This window comes from Oryx dammah, unplaced genomic scaffold (assembly GCF_014754425.2).
Source record: "Oryx dammah isolate SB20612 unplaced genomic scaffold, SCBI_Odam_1.1 HiC_scaffold_1, whole genome shotgun sequence".
NCBI classification, from domain to species: domain Eukaryota; kingdom Metazoa; phylum Chordata; class Mammalia; order Artiodactyla; family Bovidae; genus Oryx; species Oryx dammah.
In genome coordinates this window covers 44,747,404-44,766,987 of record NW_024070185.1, presented here as the reverse complement: position 1 = coordinate 44,766,987, position 19,584 = coordinate 44,747,404, and the positions used below count along the sequence as shown (strand labels likewise).

General features: G+C 42.8%; 1 pseudogene; it reads left to right on the top strand.

Moving 5' to 3' along the window:
- The first annotated feature begins 1,038 nt into the window (after positions 1-1,038).
- LOC120870283 lies at positions 1,039-2,419 on the top strand (annotated as a pseudogene).
- Positions 2,420-19,584: the final 17,165 nt, after the last annotated feature.

Sequence of the window (19,584 nt, the reverse complement as noted above, 5' to 3'; positions counted from 1 at the left end):
CACCATCTGTAGTGATTTTGGAGCCCCCCAAAATAAAGTCTGACACTGTTTCCACTGTTTCCCCATCTATTTCCCATGAAGTGATGGGACCAGATGCCATGATCTTCGTTTTCTGAATGTTGAGCTTTAAGCCAACTTTTTCACTCTCCTCTTTCACTTTCATCAAGAGGCTTTTTAGTTCCTCTTCACTTTCTGCCATAGGGTGGTGTCATCTGCATATCTGAGGTTATCGATATTTCTCCTGGCAATCTTGATTCCAGCTTGTGCTTCTTCCAGCCCAGCGTTTCTCATGATGTACTCTGCATTTAAGTTAAATAAGCAGGGTGACAATATACAGCCTTGACGTACACCTTTTCCTATTTGGAACCAGTCTGTTGTTCCATGTCCAGTTCTAACTGTTGCTTCCTGACTTGCATACAGATTTTTCAAGAGGCAGGTCAGGTGGTCTGGTATTCCCATCTCTCTCAGAATTTCCCATAGTTTATTGTGATCCACACAGTCAAAGGCTTTGGCATAGTCAATAAAGCAGAAGTAGATGTTTTTCTGGAACTCTCTTGCCTTTTCCATGATCCAGAGGATGTTGGCAATTTGATCTCTGGTTCCTCTACCTTTTCTAAAACCAGCTTGAATATCTGAAAGTTCACGGTTCACGTATTGCTGAAGCCTGGCTTGGAGAATTTTGAGCATTACTTTACTAGCGTGTGAGATGAGTGCAACTGTGTGGTAGTTTGAGCATTCTTTTGCATTGCCTTTCTTTGGGGTTGGAATGAAAACGGACCTTTTCCAGTCCTGTGGCCACTGCTGAATTTTCCAAATTTGCTGGCATATTGAGTGCAGCACTTTCACAGCATCATCTTTCAGGATTTGAAATAGCTCAACTGGAATTCCATCAATTAAAAGTAAATAAATTTGGCTCCTTCCTCCCCACCGGGAGCTGGCGGCAGCGGATGGCGGGGGAGGGGGAGCTAGGGGAGCAGCGCCAGGGGCGGGCCGCGCGGTGGGGGGGGGGGGGGGGGGCGGCGGAGGGGCGGGGCCGCCATGGACTACAAGGCGTTCACTAAGGACCTGGACCAGTGGCGTCGAGCAGCTGAATGAGTGTAAACAGCTCACGGAGAACCAAGTCAGGATGCTGTGTGAATAGGCTAAGGAAATTTTAACAAAAGAATCAAATGTGCAAGAGGTCCATTGTCCTGTTACCGTCTGTGGAGATGTGCATGGTCAATTCCATGATCTTATGGAACTCTTCAGAATCGGTGGGAAGTCACCAGATACAAACTATCTGTTCATGGGTGACTATGTAGACAGAGGTTATTATTCTGCGGAGAGGGTAACTCTTGTGGCATTCAAGGTGCGTTATCCAGAACGCATTACAATACTGAGAGGAAACCAGGAAAGCCGACAAATTACCCAAGTATATGGCTTTTATGATGAATGTTTGTGAAAGTATGGAAATGCCAATGTTTGGAAATATTTTACAGATCTCTTTGATTATCTGCCACTTACAGCTTTAGTAGATGGACAGATATTCTGCCTCCATGGTGGCCTCTCTCCATCCATAGATACACTGGATCATATAAGAGCCCTGGATCGTTTACAGGAAGTTCCACATGAGGGCCCAATGTGTGATCTCTTATGGTCAGATCCAGATGATCGTGGTGGGTGGGGTATTTCACCACGTGGCGCTGGCTACACATTTGGACAAGATATTTCTGAAATGTTTCACCATGCTAATGGTCTCACACTGGTTTCCCGTGCTCACCAACTTGTAATGGAGGGATACAATTGGTGTCACGATCGGAACCTGGTTACCATTTTCAGTGCACCCAATTACTGTTATCATTGTGGGAACCAGGCTGCTATCATGGAATTAGATGACACTTTGAAATATTCCTTCCTTCAGTTTGACCCAGGACCTCCTCGTGGAGAGCCTCATGTGACCCGGCGCACCCCAGACTGCTTCCTGTAAATCCCTCTTGGGAAAACCTGCCTTTGTATGTGGAAGTATATCTGGCTTTATACATATATATATAAACAAAACAACAAAAAAACAACAGTAATCTATGTGTTTCTGTAACAAACTGGGATCTGTCTTGGCATTAAACCACATCATGGACCAAAATGTGCCGTACTAATGATGAGCGTTCAGCACAATTTGAGACTGAAATTAGTTCGACACTATGTTCTAGATCGGTCGGTCTTAACAGTTTGCCTGCTGTATTTGTAGTAACCATTTTCCCTGGGACTGTTCAAGCAAAAAAGGTAACTAACTCCATCTCTTGCACTTATTGGGAAATTTTAGTTGAAAGTGTTTAACTGGCATGGATTAATAGGGTTGGATTTTTATTTTTAAGAAAAATTCACAAGCTAACTTCCACTTAATTCATTACCATTTATTTTATTGAAATGTATAATTAACTGAGAAAAGGATTCTTGGGAGTACGTTGTCATAACATTTAAAGAGATTTCCCTTCTTTAAAAATAAATTAGTTTTATGTTGATCTGGATATTTCTGTATATTTGTCATGATAGTGCTTGCATTCTACTTGGTGTACTGAGCAAATAAACTTTCTGTTTTAAACAAACAAACAAACAAAGTAAACAAATTTTTAAAACAAAAAAGGCAACCTCAACGTGACAGTGGTGTGAGTGAAAAGAAATGTTCTGGGCATCCGTAGCTCCAGGCCTCACACACGGCCTTCATTTCTAGTCGTCAGTAATCACAGTTAGCTGAGATGGCAGCACATCTCACCTAATTTAAGACACCATCATTTTAAGTTTCATTGAGAAAGACTAACTGCTGCTAATTAAGGTGCCGCTGATTGTAAGACATATTCCAATTTCAGCGGTGTTAAAATGTGAAAAAAAAAAAGCACACATCTCGGAATAAGATGAAGTTTCCTTGGTGATAAAGCATCTTTTAACCCTGGGTGATTAAGAATTAAATATTCTGAGCTCTCTGGAAGTCTATGAGTATTCCTTAGTGAGTGCATACGTGCTCAGTCACTTCCGTTGTGTCTGACTCTGCGACTCTATGGACTGTCGCCCACCAGGCTCCTCTGTCATGGGATTCTCTAGGCAAGAATACTGGAGTGAGTTGCCGTGCCCTCCTCGAGGGTACGTGCTGACCTAGGGATTGAACCCGTGTCTCTTATGTCTCCTGCGTTGGCAGGCGGGTTCTTTACCACTAGTGCCACCTGGGAAGCCCATTCCTTAGTGAGTACTGGGTTTTTAATTCTGGGAAGATTTAAAACTAAACATTAAAAATTTTAAAGGAATCAAAACCATGGTATTAACACTTGGTGTTTGGAAAGACTCTAGAAAGATTTGATATCCTATATGTTTGTAATACTGAAGATACTGTAATTCTTATCTAGGAGATATTCCCAACCTAGGAATCGAACTTGGGTCTCCTGCATTGCAGGCAGATTATTTACCATCTGAGCCATTGGGATAGAGGCTAATACTGAAGAGAATTGGGTGTATTAGAGTAATAGCCTTGTAAAGTCAGTTTAAAATATTCAAGGGAATAACTAAGTTAGATTTACGATATTATGTTGAAATCCCAACAAGTTCATATGCAGAATTGGAATCTCAGACTTCTCTTATTTATAAGGCTAATTTACTGCATTTATAAGAGTTATCTTCAGAAAGATTGGTTTGTTTGATCAAGCAATTATGGTTTAAAAGAAACTCACATACATTAGATTGATAAATGATGTTTGAAATGTTGAAACTGTTTCATTAACTGAGTTTTCAAACAGACCAAACAATATTTGAATCACTTAAAAAGTGATTGCTAACAATTGCAAGATTATAGATAGAACTAAAAGTTCTGTAAGAACTAGAACTATAATACATTGAGAACAACTTGTTTAAGTCAAAAGTAAACTTCTGAAGAGTCTTTTCTACAAATAAAACCCATCCCCAATGTTACCAGAAAGCTTGCATTGACAGTCCAGAGGGACACATGACTCCAAGTAGCCAATCAGAGATCTTACCTAGAATTTTTCAAAGGGTGGGATTGGGGGGAAGAGTCTCTGGTGTGAGCCTGGAGTCCAGGGTCTTGCAACCTGCCTATAGTCTTGTCTTGGGCTTCGTGGAGAACTCAGCCTGCATGGGAGTGGAACTGACGGACAGAGAGAAGTGGAAGTAAGACCCAGAGAAAGAGTGAGAGTGAGAAGAAGGGGAAGGGTAGAGAGGAAACAAGAGAGCCAGAGAGGGTGAGGGTGATGGTAGAATAAACTGGGAGATTGGGATTGACATATATACACCACTATGTACAAAACAGATAACTAATGAGAACATACTGTTTAGCACAGGGAACTCTGTTCAGTGATCTGTGGTGATCTACATGGGAAGGAAATCTAAAGAAGAATGTATACATGTGTACATATAACATTCACTTTACAACAGAAACTAACACCACATTATAAAACAACTATACGCCAATGAAAAATTTTAAGAAGAAGAGAGAGAATAGTCCTGCTCACGTTCAAGTTCTAGCTGTTCTTCACAGCCAGCTCTACCCAAACTTTCTGCATTCAGGGACTTCAACTCTTCCTTCAGTTACCTGAGGGACCTGATATCTTTCCAACAAAATCTCCTTTTCTGCCTACTTTGATTCGGATTTCTGCCTCTGGCAACACAACATATTCAGTATTCAATATTTCTAGGTGGTAAAGAATCCACCTGCTAATGCAGGAGACATAAGAGACGAGGGTTTGATCCCTGGGTCGGAAAGATCCCCTGGAGTAGTAAATGGCAACCCACTCCAGTACTCTTGCTTGAAGAATCTCATGGACAGATGAGTCTGGTGAGCTACAGTCCTTGGGGTCACAAAAGAGTCAGACATGACTGAAACAACTTAGCATTTTCCCAGGGACCTTGACAAATTCAGGTAAGATCTATACAGCAGGAAAACCTAGCTCACAGCAGAAGAGTTGGATTATAGTCAATATTACCAAGCTGTCAATAATGAACAGCCTTGGGAATTCTGCAATAATAAAACTTGTATTTAAGCTGCTTATCATGTGTGGAATATTAAACTTCCATGCTACTGCTGCTGCTAAGTCACTTCAGTCCTGTCCGACTCTGTGTGACCCCACATATGGCAGCCCACCAGGCTCCCGTGTCCCTGGGATTCTCCAGGCAAGAACACTGGGGTAGGTTGCCATTTCCTTCTCCAATGCATGAAAGTGAAACATGAAAGTCAGGTCGCTCAGTTGTGTCCGACACTTAGCGACCCCATGGACTGCAGCCTACCAGGCTCTTCCGTCCATGGGATTTTCCAGGCAAGAGTACTGGAGTGGGGTGTCATTGCCTTCTCCGTAAACTTCCATAGTACATGAAAATTACCTCATAAGCCTAAGTGTATGAGCTAAAACAATAAAATCCCTAGAAGGAAACATAGGAGTAAATCTTCCTGACCTTGAGTTAGGCAATGATTTCTTAAGTGCCAAACACCAAGTGCCCAAATGTTTGGTTACATTCTGCTCCAAATTCCACTACAACCACTAACAAAGTGCACACATAGAATTAACTGTGTCAAAATAGTTGTTTTCCTTACAGCCTCATCTTCTTGAATTTTACATTTCTATGGCAAAGAATCAATAGCAAGTGTCTATTTTCTGAAAACAAGTTGAAGAGCAGTCACCTTGCTTTTCTGAAGAACCATACCATGTTTGGTTTTCCCATTCCAAAAATAACAGAAAATTTTGGAGATGGTCACATGGCAAGGAACCAAGCATTGGAATGTAAAACCTTCCTGTCTCTTGTGGCAGGCTCTTGAGTCCTTAAGTAGTTACATTCCAACATCACAAGGAAGCTGAAGAGGGCAAAGGCAGTGAGGAGAGTGTCAGAGGCAGCCCTGGCATTTCTCTCCAGGGAGACACCAAGTTTGGTCATGCCCTGGAGAGGTTAGGGTGCCTTGCAAAAGGTGTTGCCACTGCTCTGGTCTGTGACGCTACATGGAGGGAAACAGCGACTTTTCCAAGTTCTAATCAGCTGCACACAGTCCCCTCAAACACCCACCTACCTGTTTACTCCTCACCCTCCTCCTCACTCCATAGAACTGCATGACATTCCAACTTTGCTGCTTCCTCTGCTGACAAAGACCAACATGTTTTATTCCATTCTCTTTCCCACCTATCATTCTCCCCCTTAAACACATAGGTCAAAAGTCTCTTTATTTTCCTTAGTTTTTAACAGCATATATCTAAGCTAATTACTCCCTGGGCAATTATTGCCTCGTATCTAATTATCATTTTTATCCCTGTGTTCCTACACCTGCCACAGCTTAGACCCAATTATGTCATTATAATCTGTATTTGTTGGTCTCTTCTCCCATTTGTGAATGAGAAATACATAAAAGCAAGGATCCTTTAAACAAATGGTGATGGAGCAATTGAAAATCCCTGGGGGTGGAAAAAAGCAATAAAGAAAAAAAAAGCAGTGACCTAAACCTCACACCTTGATCAAGAATTAATCCAGAATGGATCACAGGTTTAAATGTAATATTGGAGTCAGAAATCTTTCAGAAAAAAATAGAAAAATTTTGGGATCTAGATCTAAGTAAAGAATTACTAGTTCTGACATCAATCACAATGTACAAAAGGAAAATTTGAAAATTGGACCTTCAGTTCAGTTCAGTCGCTCATGTCCGACTCTTTGGGACCCCATGAATCACAGCACGCCAGGCCTCCCTGTCCATCACCAACTCCCAGAGTTCACTCAAACTCATGTCCATCGGGTTGGTGATGCCATCCAGCCATCTTATCCTCTGTCGTCCCCTTCTCCTCCTGCCCCCCCCAATCCCTCCCAGCATCAGGGTCTTTTCCAATGAGTCAACTCTTCGCATGAGGTGGCCAAAGTATTGGAGTTTCAGCTTCAGCATCAGTCCTTCCAATGAACACCCAGGACTGATCTCCTTCAGAATGGACTGGTTGCATCTCCTTGCAGTCCAAGGGACTCTCAAAAGTCTTCTCCAACACCACAGTTCAAAAGCATCAATTCTTCAGCGCTCAGCTTTCTTCACAGTCCAGTGGACCTTATCAAAATTAAAAATATTTGTAAAAGAGAGAAGATGTGAAGATAAGCTACAAACTGAGAAGAAAATTTGCAATTGTATATCTGACAGAGGACAAGTATCTATAATATATAAGGAATTCTCAAAACTCAACAATTGAAGAGACAAGCAATCTAATTAGAAAATGAGAGGAAGACATGAGATGACATTTTCACAGAAGAGGATAGATATACACATGACTAATAAACATGTAAGAAGGACAGACAAAATGACCACAATATAAATTATCGGGGGCTGTTCTGCAGCAGTGGAGAGGAAGGATTGGACAGAAAGTGTGAAGATACTTTAGGAAATTAGAGTCATGTATCAAAGGGGTGACATCAGCAAGATGGCAGATTCGGAGATCCCAGACTTCATTCCCCAGAAAAAACATGATTTAGCAGATTGGACATATTATATTTACATTGTATGCACTACACACACACACACACACACACAGGAATATTATTCAGCCTCAAAGAAGGAAATTCTGCTATTTCAGACAACACAAACCTGGAGGACATTAACCATGAACGAAGCTGGAGGCTAAGTGAAATAAGCCAGATACAGAAAGACAAATACAGCATGATTACATTTATATGTGGAATCTAAAGTAGTCAAACTCAGAGAGGCAGAGAGTAGAATGTTGGTTTCCAGGGCTATACAACTCATCTGCTCAACTCCCTCCCGCCCACTGCCAACCCTCCCTCGTAAAGAATAAGGAGTGGGTCCTCATATTCAGGACTTCCCTGGTGGCTCAGATGGTAAAGAGTCTTCCTGTAATGCAGAAGACTTGGGTTCAATCCCTAGGTTGGGAAGATCCCCCTGGAGAAGGGAATGGCAACCCACTCCAGTATTCTTGCCTGGAGAATTCCATGGATAGAGGAGGCTGGAAGGCTACAGTCTCTGGGGTCGCAAAGAGTTGGACACGACCGAGTGACTAACACTTTGACTTTCCCCGTATCCAAGAGCTTTGGGAAGGGGACTGAGCGTGGACCAACAGTGTGGTTTCCACACTCCTTGTGAGGGACTCTATAAGCCCATTGCACTTGCCAGAAGCCAGTTGTGTGTTCTTTGATTAGACCCAGTATCTGTTGTCGGGGAGGCAAAGATCCCCTTTGAGAATTTCCCTTCAACTCTCGGAGGTCCCAAAGACAAGGCAATGCCTCCTGATGAGATGCCTCTGGTCTGGGCTATTTAGGATCTAGGATTGGGGTTCTTTAGATATGTTCTTCCTGTGTTGTGCCTGGCACAAAAGAGCCTGTTGCTTTGAGTGCCTCCCAGTGATGGATGTGTCTAGTCATTTCCCACCCACATCACTCAGAGTCCCCATGGGACACACAGGATCATGCCCATAAAAATAGCAAGTGTGCAGGGCTGAACAAAATGCCCTAGCCTGGCCCTATGTTGAGCTTTTGTTAACAACTGCTGATCTATAAAACACCAATTAAACCAAAATTGAAAACAAACTATTATTTCTGTCCTATATTTTGCATGTAAGTATTTTAGTTTAAATTGATGAAGGTGGTAGGAGGAAAAAAAGTCTATATTTTTTCACTCCCATAAACATATCTGCTCTAGTCCCAAATCAGAATGCTTTTATCACTTCTACTGCCAGGAAGATAACGCAATTCAGAGCTGAGTAGAAGAAGTAGATTTGCCCTTGGCATGAACCTTTTTGTCAAATCAAGAGATACTGAGGCTGAGCTTTCTCAGGACTGTGGACTGTGTTAGTCACTCAGTCGTGTCCGACTCTTTGCAACCCCATGAACTGTAGTCCGCCAGGTTTCTCTGTCCTTGGAATTCTCCAGGCAATAATACTGGAGTGGATTGCCATTCCCTTCTCCAGAGGAACTTCCCAACCCAGGGACTGAACACTGGTCTCCTGCCTCGCTTTCTCAGGCTGCTGCTGCTAAGTCACTTCAGTTGTGTCCGACTCTGTGCGACCCCATAGACGGAAGCCCACCACGCTCCCCCGTTCCTGGAATTCTCCAGGCAAGAACACTGGAGTGGGTCGCCATTTCCATCTCCAATGCATGAAAGTGAAACTCGAAAGTGAAGTCGCTCAGTCGTGTCCGAGTCTTAGAGACCTCATAGACTGCAGCCTACCAGGCTCCTCCATCCATGGGATTTTCCAGGCAAGAGTACTGGAGTGGGGTGCCATTGCCTTCTTAAATAATATCATTAACCCCCCATTCTCCATCCCCCTGACCCTGGCAACCACAATCCTACTTTCTGTCTCTGTAAATTTGAATACTCTAGATATTTCATATAAGTAGAATCATACAATTTGTCCTTTTGTATCTGGCTTATTTCACTGAGCATAATGTCTTCACTGTTTATCCATGTTGTAGAATATGTTAGAATTTCTTTCCTTTGTAAGTTTGACTAATGCTGCATTATATGTATACCATTCATTTTGTCTATCCATTCATCTATCAATGGACTTTGGATTGCTTCTTCCTTTTGACTACTGTGAATCCGGCTACTATGAACTTAGGTATACAAATATCTATTCAAGTCTCTGCTTTCAATTCTTTGGGACTGTATACCTAGAAGTGGGGTTGCTGGATCACAGATGTTATCTTTTAAAAATATTTTTATGATGGAAAATTTCTAACATTCACCCAAGTGGAGAGGATATTATAAGCAGCCCATGTCCCCATCACCCAGCTTCAACCACTACTGGCTCATGGCTAATCTTGTTCCATCCATCCTTTACCACTGGAGTACTCTAAAACAAACCTACATGCCTATTGTTACATTTATAAATACTTCAGAGTCTACTTCTAGCAGAAGTGATCTTTTTTAGGGAGATTTTTTTTTTTTAGGGAGTAAATGTACATTGTGAGTGCTTAACTAGTAAATACCAATTTGGGTAAATACTCATTGAGGATTTATCACTGTTTGGAGCTTTAAAGTGGCAGCGTTCTAAAGAAATGTTTTATTATAAAAAATTTGAAATACGCTATAAACTGGAAAAAATTGAACAAGGTACCCCCATGTGACCATCACTCGGCTTCAGTGACTATCAATAGCAAAATGGTACTCCTTTTTAAAATGTAGGCATAAGAGTGCTCAAATGTTAAGCTGAAACTTCATTCCTCTGGAGAAAAGAACAGCAATTAGAGTGGAATTGATAGCAAGAAGAATTCTTTTAATTCTAGAAAGGTTTATTACTCGTTCCTTATTTTTAAATGACTGGAACTTTGCTATAAATGCTCATAAATATCAGCTCAAATTCTCAGCTACAGTGTGATTCCTGGTTTATCTGAGCTCACTTGTCTTTCTTCCCTGGCTTAAATCTAGGTGACTTTCAGATTTTTCCAGCCTAAATGGTTATTTACAGAAAGAACAAGCTGATATTTGAATAAAGGCAATGGCTAATAAGTTATTTCTCCTTTTATCACAAGCACAGAAAATGTGCAGTCAAAAATGGAAGCTGCACACAGGTTTAACTTTTTAAAATTAGGGATTTGTATAATTTTAGAAACAGATGCATTTCCTGATTATTCTTATAAAGACCATATCACTAAACTATTGTTGCCTAACAAATCATCCCCCAAATTTAGTGACTTAAAACAATCATCATCAAGATGGAAGGATTTTCTTCGTTAGATATCAAAACTTAGCATATGTCATTGATTCTAAGACACATTATCTTTGAAATTAGGTCTCATGATCTAACAATCTCTGACATTGTGGAATTACTCTTCATCAAGTAGCAGTCAGGGCATATTTGTTGTTACCTTCACAACACTGAATGTGGTCATGGCTGTTTACATAGTCACCACCTCAGTTGAGTAGAATGTATTGTTATATACATGTGGCTCAGATGATAAAGAAGCTGCCTGCAGTGTGGGAGACTTAGGTTCTATCCCTGGGTCAGGAAGATCCCCTGGAAAAGGGAATGGCAACCCACTCTAGTACTCTTGCCTGGAGAATTCCATGGACAGAAGAGCCTGGCAGGCTACAGTTCATGGGGTCATGAAGAGTCAGACATGATTGAGTGACTAACACACACACATGTGAATGTTTAGTTAATTAATCTTCAAAAAGACTGTACTTTTTGACCAAAAATCTATGGAAATAAGCTATTCAGTTCAGTTCAGTCACTCAGTCGTGTCCGACTCTTTGTGACCCCATGAATCACAGCACGCCAGGCCTCCCTGTCCATCACCAACTCCCAGAGTTCACTCAGATTCACGTCCATTGAGTCAGTGATGCCATCCAGCCATCTCATCCTCTGTCGTCCCCTTCTCCTCCTGCCCCCAATCCCTCCCAGCATCAGTCTTTTCCAATGAGTCAACTCTTCGCATGAGGTGGCCAAAGTACTGGAGTTTCAGCTTTAGTATCATTCCTTCCAAAGAAATCCCAGGACTGATCTCCTTCAGAATGGACTGGTTGGATCTCCTTGCAGTCCAAGGGACTCTCAAGAGTCTTCTCCAACACCACAGTTCAAAAGCATCAATTCTTAGGCACTCAGCTTTCTTCATAGTCCAACTCTCACATCCATACATGACCACTGGAAAAACCATAGCCTTGACTTAGATGGACCTTAGTCGGCAAAGTAATGTCTCTGCTTTTGAATATGCTGTCTAGGTTGGTCATAACTTTTCTTCCAAGGAGTAAGCGTCTTTTAATTTCATGGCTGCAGTCACCATCTGCAGTGATTTTGGAGCCCCAAAAAATAAAGTCTGACACTGTTTCCACTGTTTCCCCATCTATTTCCCATGAAGTGATGGGACGAGATGCCATGATCTTAGTTCTATTATGTACCAAAAAAAAGTGTTGAAGCAGGTCAGTTGCATAGATTATTGATATTAGTGAAACAAATTTTCACTGTTGGAGAAATGATCTTGATTAGACAGATATGTCCTTGCAAATCTGTGTTTTATGAGACCTAAGAAAGGATCACACACGATGGTGTGATCACTCACCTAGAGCCAGACATCCTGGAATGTGAAGTGAAGGGGGGCCTTAGAAAGCATGACTACAAACAAAGCTAGTGGAGGTGATGGAGTTTCAGTTGAGCTATTTCAAATCCTGAAAGATGATGCTGTGAAAGTGCTGCACTCAATATGCCAGCAAATTTGGAAAACTCAGCAGTGGCCACAGGACTAGAAAAAGTCAGTTTTCATTCCACTCCCAAAGAAAGGCAATGCCAAAGAATCTTTAAACTATCGTACTCATCTCACTCATCTCACACACTAGTAAAGTAACGCTCAAAATACTCCAAGCCAGGCTTCAACAGTACATGAACCGTGAACTTTCAGATGTTCAAGCTAGATTTAGAAAAGGCAGAAGAACCAGAGATCAAATTGCCAGCATCCATTGGATCATCAAGAAAGCAAGAGAATTCCAGAAAAACATCTACTTCTACTTTATTGACTAGGCCAAAGCCTTTGACTGTGTGTATCATAACAAACTGTGGAAAATTCTTTAAGAGATGGGAATACCAGATCACCTTATCTGCCTCATAAGAAATCTGTATGCAGGTCAAGAAGCAACAGTTAGAACTGGACATGGAACAACAGACTGGTTTCAAATCGGGAAAGGAGTATATCAAGGCTGTATATTGTCACTCTGCTTATTTAACTTATATGCTGAGTACAGCATATGAAATGCTGGGTTGGATGAAGCACAAGCTGGAATCAAGATTGCTGGGAGAAATATCAATAACCTCAGATATGCAGACGACACCACCCTTATGGCAGAAAGTGAAGAATAAAAGAGCCGCTTGATGAAAGTGAAAGAGGAGAGTGAAAAAGTTGGCTTAAAACTCAGCATTCAGAAAACTAAGATCATGGCATCTGGTCCCATCACTTCATGACAAATAGATGGGGAAACAATGGAAACAGTCAGAGAGTTTATTTTCTTGGGTTCTAAAATCACTGCAGATGGTGACTGAAGCCATGAAATTAAAAGACGCTTGCTTCTTGGAAGAAAAGCTATGACCAACCTAGACAGCATATTAAAAAATAGAGACATTACTTTGCCAACAAAGGTCTGTCTAGTCAAAGCTATGGTTTTTCCAATACTCATGTATGGATGTGAGAGGTGGACTGTGAAGAAAGCTGAGCACCGAAGAATTGATGCTTTTGAACTGTGGTGTTGGAGAAGACTCTTGAGAGTCCCTTGGACTGCAAGGATCAAACCAATCAGTCCTAAAGGAAATCGGTCCTGAATATTCGTTGGAAGGACTAATGCTGAAATTCTAATACTTTGGCCAATTGATGCAAAGAACTGCCTCCTTGGAAAAGACCCTGATGGCAGGAGGAGAAGGGGATGACAGAGGATGAGATGGTTGGATGGCATCACTGACTCGATGGACATGGGTCTGAGTAAGCTCTGGGAGCTGGTGATGGACAGGGAAGCCTGGCGTGCTGCAGTCCATGGGGTCACAAACAGTCGGACATGACTGAGCGACTAAACTGAACTGAAGAAAAGATTAGATGACATTGTGTTTTATTTTGTGACTAAAACTCATTGACAAGAATTGCCCATTTTATACTAAAAAACTTTTCAAAATGGGTGTCAGAAACTTGGCCTCCCCAAATCATGTAATCAATAGTTGAGCATTCCTTTAAGAAGTGCTACAGCAGACTGCCCTGATGGTACAGGGGATCAGAATCCACGTGCTAATGCTGGAGATTTTCGATTCCTGGTCCATGACGATTCCACATGCCTCAGAGCATCACAACTACTATGCCTGGGCTCTTGAGCCCTCGAGCTTCAACTACTGAGCCCATGTGCTGGAGCTACTGAAGCTCGCATGCTCAGAGCCTGTGTTCCACAAGAGAAGGCACCGCAGTGAGAAGCCTCTGCACAGCAACAGAGAGTGACCTCCTGCTCGTTGCAACTGTAGATAGCTCTCATGCAGCAACAAAGACCCAGTGCAACCAATACTTAATTTTTTTTTTTAAGTGCCACATTTTCAGTGTTCTTAATGGCTGACAGACAAACCTAAATACCACTGACTCAATAAGCTATTGGAGAAGGCAATGGCACCCCACTCCAGTACTCCTTCCTGGAAAATCCCGTGGACGGAGGAGCCTGGTAGGCTGCGGTCCGCTGAGAGTTGGACACGACTGAGCAACTTCACTTTCACTTTTCACTTTCATGCATTGGAGAAGGAAATGGCAACCCACTCCAGTGTTCTTGCCTGGAGAATCCCAGGGAGGAGGGAGCCTGGTGGGCTGCCATCTCTGGGGTCGCACAGAGTCAGACACGACTGAAGCAACTTAGCAGCAACAGCAATAAGCTATAAGTTTGTTTCTCTGAGATATAAAGAATTCCAGGGGCAGCCTGTACAGGATGGATATATAGCATCACAAAGCTACCAGGGATATAGGTTATGTTTGATCTTACTGTTCTGCTATTTTCTGCACACGACTCTTGATTCATGACATAATATAGCTGCTTCAGATCCAGACGTCATGTGCATATTCCAAGAATGAAGGAAAGAATGAAAAGGAAGCAAAGGGCAGGTGCCAGCTGACTTTCTAGAGGAGCATATGCTTGTTAAAGGAAGGAAAGAAAAAGTCTGTAAACCCTGGGTCTCCAGGAGAGAAGCACCCCCCGCCCCCAGCTATTCACTCTCATGTATTTTTAGGCCCTGGCTGGCATCAGCAGATAGGTCCTAAGAGTCACAATGTCAGGAACCCAGAAGGGTACTTCATGTGGACTCTTTGCTAAGGGCTACTCCGGAAGTGCTAGTAAAAGGAAGGGGCCAAAAGCTTCAGTATCAGTCTCCTCTCCTCCCTCTTCTTCAGGCCACTTCTCCCCAAACCTGCTTGCTTCTCATTCTTCCTTCTTTTGTTTAGCATTTCCCTGTCAGATTCTAGAGCACTGTTTGGGCTACAGAGTCAGTAGAACACAATCTCACCCAATCCAACATCTGGTGGTTCATAATCACCCAGTAAATCCACTCAGAATATGTGAATATAAGCAACAGATCTGCTCCCTCTCAGCAGGAATTGCATATTTCATGGAATCTCTGCAACTCTCAGACCCCTCCCCGAGGAAATGGGAGTGAATGAAGAATTGTGCCGCAAGTGCCTACTAGGTTTGAGGATCCTCTTCACAGAGCACCTCAGAAGTGTGTGATTCTTGTGTGACACTTGGCATGTCAGTACATTGACAGCACAAGCCCTCCCATAGGACATTCAGAATGTAACCCTACTGGTCAAACTAGGGATGCCATTTTCCCTCTCAGGTCTTTGCCAACACGCAGCCCTCCCCAGGGCCCCTTTGTCCACACAAGTTTGAACACCTCTTAGAACGAGGCTGACTTAGTCTCTGCCTCCATAGAGCTTTGTCCAGCAAGTCTGACAGAAGATTCAACTGTTTAAACTTAAGGTCTCTGTTTTTTTTTTTTTTTTTTTTTCCATTACTCCAGGAGGTAGATCAAAAAAAGATCTTGCTGTGATTTATGTCAGAGTGTCCTGCCTATATTTTCCCTTAAGGGTTCTATAGTATCTAGCCGTACATGGAGGTTTTAAATTCATTTTGAGTTTATTTTTGTGTATAGTGTTAGGGAGTGTTCTGGTTTCATTGGTTTACGTGTAGCTGTCCATCAACAGATAAATGAATAATGAAGATATGGTACATATGTACAATGGAGTATTACTCAGCCATAAAAAAGAATGAAATAATGCCATCTGCAGCAACATGGGTGGACTCAGAGATTGTCATACTGAGTGAAGTCAGTCAGAGAAAGACAAATATCGTATGTTATCGCTTATATGTGGAGTTTAAGAAAAGGGTACAAATAAACATATCTAGAAAACAGAAATAGAATTACAGATACAGAAAACAAACTTATGGCTACCAGGGGGTAAGGGGGGAGGGATAAATTGGGAGTTTGGGATTGACATATACATACTGCTACTGCTGCTGCTAAGTCACTTCAGTCGTGTCCAACTCTGTGTGACCCCATAGACGGCAGCCCACCAGGCTCCCCCATCCCCGGGATTCTCCAGGCAAGAACACTGGAGCGGGTTGCCATTTCCTTCTCCACATATATATACTACTATATATAAAACAAATAACTAAAACGAATCTGCTGTATAGCACAGGGAACTCTACGCAATACTCTGTAACGGCCTACATGGGAAAAGAATCTAAGAGTGGATGTATGTATATGTATAACTGACTCACTTTGCTGTACACCAGAAACCAGCACAACACTGGAAATCAACTATACTCCAGTAAAAATTACCAACAGACAACAAAAAACCCCACAAAACTGAAGGTCTCTGATGTGGGGCAGTGTGTTTCAACAGACCTGATAATCACTATTTACCTAAGCTCCTGCCTTTGACCCTCCTTTTTCTTTTACTTCTTCTCAGGGATCTTGAAGGAAAAGTAGATCAAACATCTATCCTTGTTTGTTGCATGAAAGCCAGCCATTACTCCTTCCCAACGTCATCACCTTTCCCTGTTTCAAAGTATAATTATCCAGTCTTGGAAGCACCTTGGTATAAACCTCCTTAGTGACCTGCATGTAAATGTGGCAGGCTGTTTTTCCCCAAAAGGTCACAGCAAAATTTCCAGCCCCACATTGTTTCAGAATCTTGCCTCTAAGAAGAGGCAGATTCTATTCAGTCCTCCCTTGAACCTGAATGAGACTTGTGACTACTTCTGAGAGTAGGATGTGGCAGAAATAATGATTCACGACTTGTGAAGCTCGGTCAGAGAAGATAAAACTTCCTCCTGGCTCCCTCTCTTGGAGGGCTTGGCCTCAGAACTTGGCCGCCATGCTGTGAGGAAGTCCAAACCAACTCTCACAGAGGAGCCACATGGGACAGTTGAAGTGGAGACAAACTGAGACTCCAGCCAACAGCCGGCATCAGCTGCCAGATGCGTGTATGAATGAACTCTCAGATGACTCCAGCCCCCAGCCTTCATGGCCCCAGATACTGTGGAGCAAAGACAGGCTGTCCCTGCTGCACTCTGTCCAAATTCCTAACCCACAGACTCCCTGAACATGATCAGTGGCTCTTTCCACCACTCACTTTTAGGGTAATTTATTAGACAGCCAGAGTACCTAGGAAACCAAGCATAAAACACAAAACCTGCTAAGGTCCTTATCTCAGCACCTGCAAACTCCTATTTGTCCTGTGTCACAGTAGCAACCCACAGAGACCAGAGGAGTAACCACAGGGATGGTTCTGCTCCCATTGCCAGTGCAGCCATGAGAGAAGCAAAGATGTAGAAAATGGGAAGAGAACTGCAGAAGCATAAGAATACTTGGGAATTGACTGTACAGTGTATAGAATGTCACTTACCCAACCCTGACCTTTCCTGTGGAGAAGGCAACGGCACCCCACTCCAGTACTCTTGCCTGGAAAATCCCATGAACGGAGGAGCCTGGTGGGCTGCAGTCCATGGGGTCGAGAAGAGTTGGACATGACTGAGCGACTTCATTTTCACTTTTCACTTTCATGCATTGGAGAAGGAAATGGCAACCCACTCCAGTGTTCTTGCCTGGAGAATCCCAGGGACGGGGGAGCCTGGTGGGCTTCCGTCTATGGGGCTGCACAGAGTCGGACACGACTGAAGCGACTTAGCAGCAGCAGCAGCACTTTTCTAACCCTGGCGTTGTGTCTGCTAGAACTGTTTTTGGCATTGGCATTTTCTAGTTGTCCCTACCCTACTTTTTTTAAGAAAAAAGAAAAGGTATGTGGGCAGTGGGGGTTTGAATCATTTCATTCCCCTGGGCCTTATTACTTCCAGCTTTTTTTTTACTTCCCTAGGTCTTTCCTATTTGTACACATCTACTCCTTATTGCTTGGTTTGCTAAAGACCAAGAAATTGAGAATTTAATGAGCTGAATACCCAATAAGTGGGGGCACCATCAGCAACCCCCCCAACCCCCAAATCATCATAATCAACATTTTTTTGGTGGTGTTTTCTGTTGATTTTTTTTTGCCACTCTGTGCGGCTTGTGAGATCTTAGATCTATTAGGGATTGAATCCAGGCCCTTGAAGTGAAAGTGCAGTCCTAACCACTGGACCACTGGGGAAGTCCCTCATTATCAATATTATTGTCATCATAATCTTTGATATGACCAAGTGATGTTTAATCTTATGAAAAGTAAAACTCCAAACCACTTGAGAATATTCTGCTGTTCTTATTCATTTGTAGCTATCTTACTCTAGGTCCCCTGAGTAGAACCCAAGACAAGGAAGGGCCTATGTGCAGCTAGTCTATGTGGAAGGTGACCCCAGGGAGTGAGAGTGAATGAGAGGGGAGACTAGACCTGGAAGGCAGAAAAACATTGGGTACATTAAAAGGGTACATTTTTGAAGTTGCTTCTTTAGATTGTGGAGTGTGATTCCATTGGACTTCCTGAGAGGCACATGGAATTTCTCCACTGTAGGGCTTCCCAGGCGGTGCAGTGGTAAGGAATCCACCTGCCAATGCAGGAGATGCAAGAGATGTGGGTTTGATCCCTGGATCAAGAAGACCGCCTGGAGTAGGAAATGGCAATCAACTCCAGTATTCTTGCCTGGGAAATCCCATGGACAGAGGAGCCTGGCGGGCTACAGTCCATGGGATCACAAAGAGTCAGACATGACTGAGTATCTGAACAGGATAATATTGGCTAGCATTTGCTGGCCACCAACTGTGCCATGTATTTCCAAACACTGTTTAATTATCAGAACAACACCATGAGAGGGTTTTTAATTATCCCCATTTTATAGATGATAAAACTGAGGCTTAAAAGCTTAAACTGTCTGAGGCCACAGAGCTTGGTAGAGGTGGAACCCTACCTTCCAACTTCAAAATCCTTTGCCACTTTAGAACAACTTCTCCTGTGCAAAGAGGGCAGAGAGTTTTGTTGGTCTCTCTCAGAAGCTCTTAGAAAATGCAAAACTATCTTTTTGGCCTCAAATCAAAAGCCTCTGAAGAAAAAGTCCTCAAAAGTACAGCAGGAATTGTCTGGCAAACTTATACTCAGCTGGAAGCCCAGCTGAGAAGGAACATCCTCTGAGACCCTTGATAAGCCTCTCCAGCCCATGTTATGTTTGTGAAGATGCAGCTGACAAGATGTCACAGAAACACATGGACTGCAAAACCACAGACCAATGAAAAACCTAGGATCCAAGCACAAAACTGAGTTTTAGGTCTCAAGGACTCCCTGGCAGGAAGCAAGTGAAGTTCCTTGTGGTCCCTTCACTGTCATCCTCCTCATCAGTCAGAGTCCTATTCTTAGTTTGAGGGATCTCAGTTGTCACCGATGAGAACTCTCAACTGGCTGAATAATTACAGTGGCTCAGAATAGCACATCTGAAGTAGCGAGCCAGGCCGGCTGGCACGCTGCTACATTAAGAGAAACTGGGTGGGGAGGGAGATTCTATGCATGCGGGAAGGCAGGTCACAGGGCCTTCCTTTTCACTCAGGGAAAAGGCCAGAATCACTGGTTTTGCTATAAAAACAGTGCTTTAGGGGAGAAGAAGTAAATTGAGAGTAGACAGCTAGTACACAAAGGCTAAAAAAAAGCAGCCTTTAT